The 11979-nt window shown below is 32.9% G+C and overlaps 1 long non-coding RNA gene across 1 annotated transcript; it reads left to right on the forward strand.

Moving 5' to 3' along the window:
- The first annotated feature begins 3925 nt into the window (after positions 1-3925).
- LOC111502004 (uncharacterized) lies at positions 3926-4468 on the forward strand. The gene is made up of 2 exons (XR_012465597.1): positions 3926-4164; positions 4222-4468. It is a non-coding gene; the product is annotated as an uncharacterized lncRNA (long non-coding RNA).
- Positions 4469-11979: the final 7511 nt, after the last annotated feature.

The following is an 11979-nucleotide window of genomic DNA, read 5'->3' on the forward strand; positions in this document are numbered from 1 at the left end:
TTCTATCGATCTAAAATATTGTCAGCATTGCGGCGTTGCCACCTCTATCAAAAAGTCCAAGCAATTATATTTTTTTAAATGGAACACCCCGTATATTAAAACATTTTTGGAATCGATCTAGTATTTTAATACTTTTTTGGTGATAATGTCCTATACCTATCTCTATCTGTTTTCGAGATAAAAAATATATTGTGCTAAATATGGTCCAAAACATAGCCTTAATTGAAATTAAGTACATCAATACTCTCAATTCATGAAAAGTTGATATTTTGATGATAGTTTGGACAAACTCGAAATATTCAAATAACATCAAGAAATCGACTCCATACCATACAGGGCGTGCTAAAATTACTATTATTTTCATTGTGCATAAAAGTAGTCGAAAGATCATTTTTTCAAATGAAACCCCCTGTATATTACTCGATAAATTGAAAGATCGTGAAAAATGTTTCGAGATGATATACATGTCCCTATACCTGAATCGTCAAGTTTTTTTAATAAAGCCGTTTATGTGTAAAAATAGTTATTCACGTTTTACCTACAAGTGTTGAAAGTGGCATTTTATTTTGTGAGTGGGGATTATTGCAAAACGAGCGTCAGCAAGTGGAGCAAACTCACGAGCAAAATGAAATCACTTTTAACAAATGTATCATACAAATTTTTTTGTATAACATTACTGCTGATAATAAAAAAAATTATAGGGTCCATGGGATTTGAACACACACGATCTTTGGATTACAAGGCATATGTTACAACTACATACGCCAACTCACGTTATTTTAAGGAGGATTATTGATTAGTCTTGAAGGACTTTCTACAGTTGGGCTGAATCCTACTTCGTCATCGTCAGTATCTTTACAGGGATTTAATATTACCAATAGCACGAACTGCATGTGTGAACTTTTCTAAATGATTTTTTGGTAGGCGTTCTGATTGAAGTGTTTCTATCAAAGAGATTTTCAATAACAGCTGTACAAAAAATAATTTTTGAAGAATTTGATTTCTAGGTAGCCGTGGAAATATCAAGCTTATGACAGTTTGGTGACTTTTATAAGTAATTGATAAATGGTTATTGATGGCCACCAAACGTGGACTGCGATTTCAAGAATTGCATTTACCGGATACCCTGTGAGTGCGGAAACTTCAATATTGGTGATACTAAGAGGCCATTGAATGTTCGCACTACCGAGCATAAGAAACACACACAGTGAGGGGAAACCAGCAAATCAGGAATAGCAGACCATGTTTGGACCCATCAACACAACATCGAGTGGTCCCAAGTTGAGATTATACACAGAGATAAACATTGGTTTAGGAGAAAATTCAAGGAAGCCGCATACATTCTATCCAAAAACATATTCAGCCAAGCAAGCGTAGAGATACGCAACATATGGAAACCCATCATCAAGCGAAAAATGGCCAACTCCCGCCAAAACGGTCATCTCCTACGGAACCAGTGAAGCGGAAAATGGAAAGCAGGGATAAGTGAAAGTACTCGAACGACCTATAAATAGTCATCTCTCGGAGGAATCAGTCCGGTCATCACCCGAAGACGATTGTAGATACTAACAATCGAAACGTCGTGAAGTAACGTGGCTTGGAATCTCTCAACTTTTCATTTTATTTTCTTTTTTATTTTTTTTCAATCGTTCTATTTTCACTTATATTTTATTTCACTATTATTTCATTTCTGGTTATTTTTGCCTAATAAAATTGTCATTCTCAGCTATTCATTTTTCTTTTTTCAGTTTTTTCAGGAATTTCAAATTATTTTATATATTAGACAATGAAATTAATGGTTATTGCTTATGACACTATTATTATTTTAAAAAAATATTAATTTAACCAGTTTCTCTATTCGCTTGCTTAGAGTGGGAATGAGATATATAGGACGGAAGTTTGAAGGATCACTGAGATCACCACCTTTGTGGAATGGGATAACTATTTTTTCAGACAGGAAGGGAATATTCCGGTTTTGAAGGATGAGTTCATTACGAACCCCGCGGCCTTTTAATTTTTGAAAGATTGAATTATTTCTTTAAGCTCATTTGCATCAGTAGGATGTAAAATGAAGTTATCAGAGATCCATATGTTCTCTAAATGGGTCAGCCAATTGAGAGAAGTTGGTATGTTTCTTATTGATTTTTCTGCTATAGAGCAATAGTAATTGTTCAGTATGTTTGCGTTTATTGGTATATCAACTTGCTCTTTCCTTTGTTTTTCTCTGAAATCATCAATCATGGACCACATCTCTTCAGATTTGTTGCTTGCCTGAAAATTCTGATTTGATAGTAGATCTTTTTCGAGCATTCAATTACTTCATTATGATTTCCTACCACGTAGTAACGGCTACATCCATCAATTTACTCTCTCTTTCTATCTTCACTAACTCATACTCCCCTCCAAACTTTCGTTCGCCTCGCCGAATCACACTTTTCGTAACGCTTTTGTCACGCATTCATCAGCTTACCCTCCAAGTCAAGCGCGCGTAACGAAGTTTCACATCAAAATTATTTTCGTGGCGTAAATATTGTTCAATTCAGATATTTTATCCAATTCAAAAGTTAGGAAGGAAAGGATTAGTAAGGTCAGCAGTGTATAAACTGTCCGTCATTCCATATATTTCAGAAATGGAACGAATATAATGGAGATTGATGTGCAACATAAAACTGTTCACTATTCAAAACGAAAATTCACATTAAATTCTGTATTCAATAATAACTGTATCATATAATCACTGCATAAACCTCTCTTCAATTTCCAGTCATCCAATATCGCCAACCTTCCCGTCAAAGAAAGCGCAGCCACACAATAACTGTCATATTAGAATGAACGGTTCACGAACTCCCAAAAATTATTAACAATGAAAGTGGCGATAAATTGCACCGGCAACATCATTAATAGTCTTTTATTGGATATACAGCTGGTAGCCGAGACCAAAATTATCCGCAAGCAGGCGATTGTTCTAACGTTTATTAACGTACTGGATCAAGATACCACTTAGCGGCTGGGACCCTGTTTCTGGCGAACGTTGAAGGTGGAAAAGTTATAGGAAAGCTCCGACTTTTCCTTTTCTTTTAGGAGACGGGGAACAAGAAAACGGATCTGGTGGGATAATTGATGTCGATGTACTTCGTGAATCACTTGGAACTGTTCTTATTAACAACTTTAGAGAAGAGATAGGATCTACACAGGGTGTTAGAAATGGAAATGTAGAAAGGCAAGAGAGAGTATGAACGTAAAATAACAACAAATTATAGTTTTTTCACGACTAACGGGGAAGTGAGACTTCACTAAAAATTGAATATCTCAGTGTCTAAGTTGATTCGCCTCAGTCATATCATATCTCAGAAAAAATTCGTGGACACAACACTCCAAAAAAGGGGGAATTGTATATATATATATATATATATATATATGTATATATATATATATATATATATATATATATATATATATATATATATATATATATATATATATACATATATTATGATGATGTTGTTGTTAAAAAAAATCCAAAAATTTTTAATTTTTATTATTATTATTATTTTTGATGACAATTTCAATCAGCTAGACTCTTATGTTGAGTTTAAATCCTATACCACAATGTATAGAGATTTTTCTCATCCTCTCAGGTGGATTCAGGCACTAACACAACAATTACTTACCAAACTTTGATTTCACCCGTGAAGAAATTTGGAAAAAGACACAATTGATTTTAGAAAATATATAACAGTTTTAATTATAGGAGTAAAAATATGTGGAATTCAAAAAATATATTGATTTATCAATTGCCAAAAGAGAAAATTACTGAAATCTAAGAATGTCTTAAATCTACAACGAACAATTCATAGTGAATACACCGAACAAATTTGGTAAATGTCAGTTTATAATTGCAGATCACTGTAATTCGGCAGACTTAACCCGGCGTCGCCCAGGTGGGGTCTCACATGGACATACAAATTTTAAATCACTGGCATTTCAAATCGAATGCACGCACGGTTCATTGGTTGCCTATAGCTTCCCAAAACACTCCATTCTGTGATATTCTGGCGCGAGTGCAGTCTTCAGTCAGCTACTGAGAGAGTAGCAGTGCCGCAAACAGCGCTGGGGTCACAGGAGCCCCACCTGTGTTATCAAGTTATACATTTATTTTTATAGGTAAGAGTTGATTTTGGTATAAATAATGGTAATATCTGAATGCAATTATTTCCGTAGGATGTCTCATTACGAGAAAGAGCAAGAGCAGCTTTTGGCACTCTGGGAAGAAGAAGAAGATGACGATGGAGATTTTGTGGATTTGAGTGATAATGAAGAGGTTGATCACCTTAGTGTCCAAAGTTACCATTCCGATAGTGAATGTGAAGAAACTGTCACAGAAGACACTGATGACCAGAGCATTCCAAGTTCGTTTTATTTGTGTAAGGACTCGACAAAATGGAAAAAACATCATGCTAATGACAAGGTGAGAACAAGATCAGAGAATATAATTTCACAATTACCAGGGTCCAAGTTGTGTGCCAAAGATAAGAAAACTGCATTAGACTGCTGGCATCTCTTTTTTGATCCTATAATGATTGAGAGTATCACCGACAGTACCAATATTATGATACGTCGAAAAGCCACAGCTTATAAAGAGAAGTACTATTGCGGCGAAACCAATGTTATCGAAATGAAGGCATTGTTTGGTCTTCTTTATCTTGTTGGCGTGTACAGAAGTGGGCATCGCCATCTGCGAGATCTCTGGCGAACAAATGGAACTGGTATTGACATTTTCCGAACAGTTATGGCTTTCAATAGATTTTCATTCCTACTACTATGCCTACGTTTTGATCACGTTGAAAATAGGCAAGAAAGACTTCAAGTGGATAAACTTGCCGCTATAAGTGCAGTGTTTGAAAAGTTCGTTTCAAACTGTCAAGAAGCATATACACCAGGACAGTTGATGAGAAGTTGGAATCTTTTCGGGGTCGTTGTTCATTTCGCCAATACATTCCTAATAAGCCTGCCAAATATGGAATCAAAATCCAGGCAATGGTAGACGCTCGCACATTTTATGTCTACAATTTGGAAGTGTATGTAGGAACTCAGCCTGACGGTGTTTATCAAGTGAGCAATAAACCTATCGACATAGTACAACGACTTGTATCACCGATTTCTGGGAGTCATCGCAATATCACTTTTGATAATTGGTACACCTTTTATGAACTAGTGAATATCTTGCGTGAGACATATGGTTTGACATCAGTGGGAACTCTTAGGAAGAACAAGAAACAAATTCCATCACCCTTTTTGCAGATAAAGAATAGACAACCAAAGTCATCAATGTTTGCATTCCAAAAACATAATACAATAGTCTCTTATGTACCAAAGAAAGGCAAGAATGTGATTCTTATCTCCTCCCTTCATCACAGTGACACGATCGATGAATCCACTGCTGACAAGAAACTACCAGAAATCATCAGTTTCTATAATTCCACGAAGGGAGGAGTAAATACAGTGGACGAATTATCAGGAAGTTATAGTGTAACGCGTAACTGCAGACGGTGGCCGCTAAGAATTTTTTTCTCTCTGATGGATTCAGCTGGAATAAATAGCCAGATAATCTACAGAGCCAATACTAATGATATTTCTTAAAAACGACGGCTACTCCTCGAAGAACTGGGACTTGCACTAGTGGAACCAACTTTACAAGCAAGAAAGAATAATCCGCGAATTTCGAAAGACCTACGCCTCAAGATTTACGGTGTGTTAGGTAAAAAAGAGCCTCCACCAGCTAAAAAAAAACGCACCGGACGAGGAAGATGTCAGGATTGTCCCAGAAATACCGACAGAAAATCGAATCACACCTGTGACGCATGCGGAAGATTTATTTGTTTGGATCACCTAATTTTTTACTGCAAAATTTGTTGCAACTTGCGAAATGAATAACTTTTTTGTTTGATCATAAACCACATGATTTCTTTTTGATAGGTGATAGTTTGAACATTCGCGATATTCGTTTTCCATAAATTCTCACTGAATTGAGAGTTATTTATTTTTTCTACAGTTTTCGGAGTTGTCATGTTTTTTGCCCGTGAGAATTTCACCATTTTGACTTTTCTGATGATATCTTAAGAATTAAACTTATCATAAAATGTTTCCATTTTTATTTATGAAGTAAATACATCTGAAAACCCATTTCACGTACAAACCTGAGAAAATCCTGATGTTTTATTTTTTCCTCGTATTTCTAATTTTGGGGTACATCAGACCCCACCTGAGTGATACTGTAAAGATTTTTCACCTGGGTGACGCCGGGTTAATGTGTAAGACTCTTTTCGACACGGCCATCCTCACTAACATTAAGTTTAGTCTTTTTTGTAATATATATATATATATATATATATATATATATATATATTTATTTATATATATATATATATACACATATATATATATATATATATATATATATATATATATATATATATATATATATATTTGAGTTGTTTCGCCTCACTCATGTGATTCTTCCAGAAAGATTACAACTGGTCTCACCAATGTAAATTGAATCACAAGAAGAACATGGAATACCATATATGATATTAGATTTTTCTTTATTGCTAAGAGGGGTTTCAATTTTACAATATAGGAATGAAATTGTTTTATAATTTTTGGTAGAAATTCTAATATAGACTCAACAAACGTTCTTGTGGACTGAACATACATTTCCGAAAGCTTGAATAGCAGAAAATAGTGTTTCTATAGCCCACAGAGATTTGACTGAAATACCCACTCAAAAATAACCTATTGTTATATATATATATATATATATATATATATATATATATATATATATATATATATAAATCGATTTAATTCGTGAGGTTGCAGTCAATAGCTGGGCTGTTACAAAGAAAACTCTTTGTTATATGTCAAGCTTTCTGATATTGATAGTCTTAGCAAAATTTACACGTACCTACTGAAATATGATAAAGAAAATAAAAAATCTAGTAATTCGAGTATCATTCAGAATTTTCCCACTTGACATTGTCAGCCAAAATTTTTATCAACTGTCATTTATTAATGTTTTTCTATCTGTTTTTGAACCATTTTATATTTTATTCTCACGTTAGTAAGTTCTCCATATTTATATATTTTTTACAAGATATATAATCTTATTATTGTAGTTGTCCTGACGAAGGTGTGAAATATACCGAAAGCTTGACATATAACAAAGAGTTTTCTTTGTAACAGCCCAGCTATTGACTGCAACCTCACGAATTAAATCGATTTATAGTTAATCCAGTCACTAATTATTCTGTTATATATATATATATATATATATATATATATATATATATATATATATATATATATATATATATATATATATATCTATACATATATATATATATATATATATATATATATATATATATATATATATATATATATATATATATATATATATATATATATACAGTGTCACCGATAAAGTCCGCATCAAATGGGAAACTTTTTTATTTATCGTTTTATGTGAAATTTGATTTTGGCAGTAGATTTTGCTTAAGAAATGATGTCAAATGGCGTCTACAAAATAGGTCACGTGATTTCCTTAACCTGTCAAAATTGACATTTAAAAAAAGAAACATCGAAAAATGACATTATTCTTCAAAATATCCAAAAATATCAAAGGATAAAAACATTTTCTTTTGTAATTTTATACCCACACACCAAGTTTCAAACCCATAATAAGTATTTTATATTTTCACTATTTTTCCGCATTCCTGCTTTTTCTACTTATCAAAATTCAAGCACACCTGTACTAAATCATTTATTTTAACTAAACTCGTCACCGAATTTCTTTTTTTGTAATACAATAATATTTTAAGAGCCTCTTTGATGTTAAAAACAAATTTTGAAAAATAAAAGTTGTCAAACTTGATGCAAAGTTCATCTAGTTTCAACGGGGCTTTCCAAACTATACAGCAAATGGCCTCACAATATGAATTAGAACAAAACGGAACATTAGGAAAAAATATCTTAGAGTGTTTATTGTTTTTTTAACAAAAAATACAGTGGAATTTAATCTCAATTAAAAGGAACTGAAAATAAACATGTACCTATACCTAATAGCAAAAAAACACGAAAAAAAGACTCACGACATTAAATACACTACATTTCTGTATGTCTTCCATCGCGTTCTATGCAGATAATTGTCCTTCTTGATACATTTTTTATTGAGTTGCTGATACTCACAGGGTTTATGTTTAAAATAGAGTTTCTAATAACAGTTTCTAGGTGATTCACTTCACGAAAAGGTCTTTGTTTATAAACGATTTGTTTTAAGTAACCCCACAAGAAAAAATCTAGTGGGGTTAAATCTGGCGACCTAGGCGGCCATATTTGCTCCATATTTCGCCCAATAACTTTGCCCCTGAACATTTCTAATAGTTTCTCTTTGACTTGTCTTGAACTATGAATATGAGCCCCGTCACATTGATACCACAGACTGTGTCTTATTTCAACCGGCATATTGTTCACTATATCACTGATCTCTGTATTTAGAAATCGCAAATAATCCTGAGAAGTTAAATTGTGTCTAAAAAAGAATGGTCCCATTACCTGATTATTTAAAACACCGCACCACACATTTGTTTTAAATGCATATTGGTCCCGACATTCTATCACAAAATGAGGATTTTCCTGAGCCCACCACCTACAATTCTGGGAACTGACTACGCCGTTCGATGTGAAGGTAGCTTCGTCGGTCCATAGGATTTTGTAAGGAAATTTTCTGTTTAATTCTACTTCTCCTTGGTACCAGAAAGAGAAATCTAGTCGAACATCGAAATCTCTTTCCTTTAAGGTATTTATAAATTTGGGTTTGTAGGGTTTGAATTTATTTTTATGTAAAATTGCTCTTACGCTTTCTCTTTTAACGCCAGTTCTATCTACAATATTGGTAATACTTGATTTTCCCTGTTCGATAACATCCAGGCAGACAGCCAACTTAACCTCATCATTATTGCGTGATGGATTATGACGTTTTTTAAAAGTATTTTCAACTGAACCAGTCAGTTTAAATTTTTTTAAATCCTACTTACAGTGGATTGCTGTACATGTCTACCAGGATGTCTTGCGTTAAAAATATCAGCCACTTGTCGATGCAATGTGTTTTCACCACAAATTAGCACAATTTCCATTTTTTCTTGTAAAGATAACATATTATTTTAATTTTCATACATTACATTGAACTAACGGGCATTAATTTATTCAGTGAAAGTGACGTTTTCTAAAACACATTATGTAGTTTCATATTTTTTCACAGCCTACCCAGTTTTTTTAAATTAGTGTTGTTAGCGGAGTAGGTAAATGTAAATACTATGAGTTTTTTTCTTTTATTGAATGGGCTTCAAGAATCACGAAATGATGTTTCCTAATGTTCCGTTTTGTTCTAATTCATATTGTGAGGCCATTTGCTCATTAAAAAACTCAAGAACAGTATAGTTTTGAAAGCCCCGTTGAAACTAGATGAACTTTGCATCAAGTTTGACAACTTTTATTTTTCAAAATTTGTTTTTAACATCAAAGAGGCTCTTAAAATATTATTATATTACAAAAAAAGAAATTCGGTGACGAGTTTAGTTAAAATAAATGATTTAGTACAGGTGTGCTTAAATTTTGATGTTTTTATCCTTTGATATTTTTGGATATTTTGAAGAATAATGTCATTTTTCGATGTTTCTTTTTTTAAATGTCAATTTTGACAGGTTAAGGAAATCACGTGACCTATTTTGTAGACGCCATTTGACATCATTTCTTAAGCAAAATCTACTGCCAAAATCAAATTTCACATAAAACGATAAATAAAAAAGTTTCCCATTTGATGCGGACTTTATCGGTGACACTGTATATATATATATATATATATATATATATATATATATATATATATATAACAATAGGTTATTTTTGAGTGGGTATTTCAGTCAAATCTCTGTGGGCTATAGAAACACTATTTTCTGCTATTCAAGCTTTCGGAAATGTATGTTCAGTCCACAAGAACGTTTGTTGAGTCTATATTAGAATTTCTACCAAAAATTATAAAACAATTTCATCCCTATATTGTAAAATTGAAACCACTCTTAACAATAAAGAAAAATCTAATATCATATATAGTATTCCATGTTCTTCTTGCGATTCAATTTACATTGGTGAGACCAGTCGTAATCTTTCTGGAAGAATCACATGAGTGAGGCGAAACAACTCAAACACTGAGATATTCAATCTTTAGTGAAGTCTCACTTCCCCGCAATGACTGGATTTCCATGAATCGTGAACATTCATTTCGTTCAAAATATCTTTCAAAGACCATCAGTCAAATTGAACAATCTTTCTTGGATCGATGGAAGTGTATAGCGGCAGCGAGCAATGTTAAAACAAAAAGAAATTTCCCGAGTCCATTATTACAATCCACCAGAACAATAGCAAAATGAAATGGGGGTCGCCCTTCTCATTGTTGTGATCTTGGGTTTTTCACATTATTTGTATATGGCTGTCAGAGATGTTGATTTGTCTCATTGCACTCATAGCAATCACGAAATGGAAAGTTTTAATCAATAGCATTACAAGTAATTGAAAATTTTGATGAAACTCAAATGTTGTCAGGTTGTTTTAAAAGGTTTGTTCGTTTTTATACAGTGTCACCGATAAAGTCCGCATCAAATGGGAAACTTTTTTATTTATCGTTTTATGTGAAATTTGATTTTGGCAGTAGATTTTGCTTAAGAAATGATGTCAAATGGCGTCTACAAAATAGGTCACGTGATTTCCTTAACCTGTCAAAATTGACATTTAAAAAAAGAAACATCGAAAAATGACATTATTCTTCAAAATATCCAAAAATATCAAAGGATAAAAACATTTTCTTTTGTAATTTTATACCCACACACCAACTTTCAAACCCATAATGAGTATTTTATATTTTCACTATTTTTCCGCATTCCTGCTTTTTCTACTTATCTAAATTTAAGCACACCTGTACTAAATCATTTATTTTAACTGAACTCTTCACCGAATTTCTTTTTTTGTAATATAATAATATTTTAAGAGCCTCTTTGATGTTAAAAACAAATTTTGAAAAATAAAAGTTGTCAAACTTGATGCAAAGTTCATCTAGTTTCAACGGGGCTTTCAAAACTATACAGTACTTGAGTTTTTTAATGAGCAAATGGCCTCACAATATGAATTAGAACAAAACGGAACATTAGGAAACAATATCTTAGAGTGTTTATTGTTTTTTCAACAAAAAATACAGTGGAATTTAATCTTAATTAAAAGGAACTGAAAATAAACATGTACCTATACCTAATAGCAAAAAAACAGGAAAAAAAGACTCACGACATTAAATACACTACATTTCTGTATGTCTTCCATCACGTTCTATGCAGATAATTGTCCTTCTTGATACATCTTTTATTAAGTTGCTGATAGTCACAGGGTTTATGTTTAAAATAGAGTTTCTAATAACAGTTTCTAGGTGAATCACGTCACGAAAAGGTCTTTGTTTATAAATGATTTGTTTTAAGTAACCCCACAAGAAAAAATCTAGTGGGGTTAAATCTGGCGACCTAGGCGGCCATATTTGCTCCATATTTCGCCCAATAACTTTGCCCCTAAACATTTCTAATAGTTTCTCTTTGACTTGTCTTGAACTATGAATAGGAGCCCCGTCACATTGATACCACAGACTGTGTCTTATTTCAACCGGCATATTGTCCACTATATCACTGATCTCAGTATTAAGAAATTGCAAATAATCCTGAGAAGTTAAATTGTGTCTAAAAAAGAATGGTCCCATTACCTGATTATTTAAAACACCGCACCACACATTTGTTTTAAATGAATATTGGTCCCGACATTCTATCACAAAATGAGGATTTTCCTGAGCCCACCACCTAAAATTCTGGGAACTGACTACGCCGTTCG

The sequence above is a fragment of the Leptinotarsa decemlineata genome, unplaced genomic scaffold (genome assembly GCF_025532065.1).
Source record: "Leptinotarsa decemlineata unplaced genomic scaffold, Ldec_3_MD MMD2_tig00001393_RagTag_RagTag, whole genome shotgun sequence".
Classification (NCBI taxonomy): Eukaryota; Metazoa; Arthropoda; class Insecta; order Coleoptera; family Chrysomelidae; genus Leptinotarsa; species Leptinotarsa decemlineata.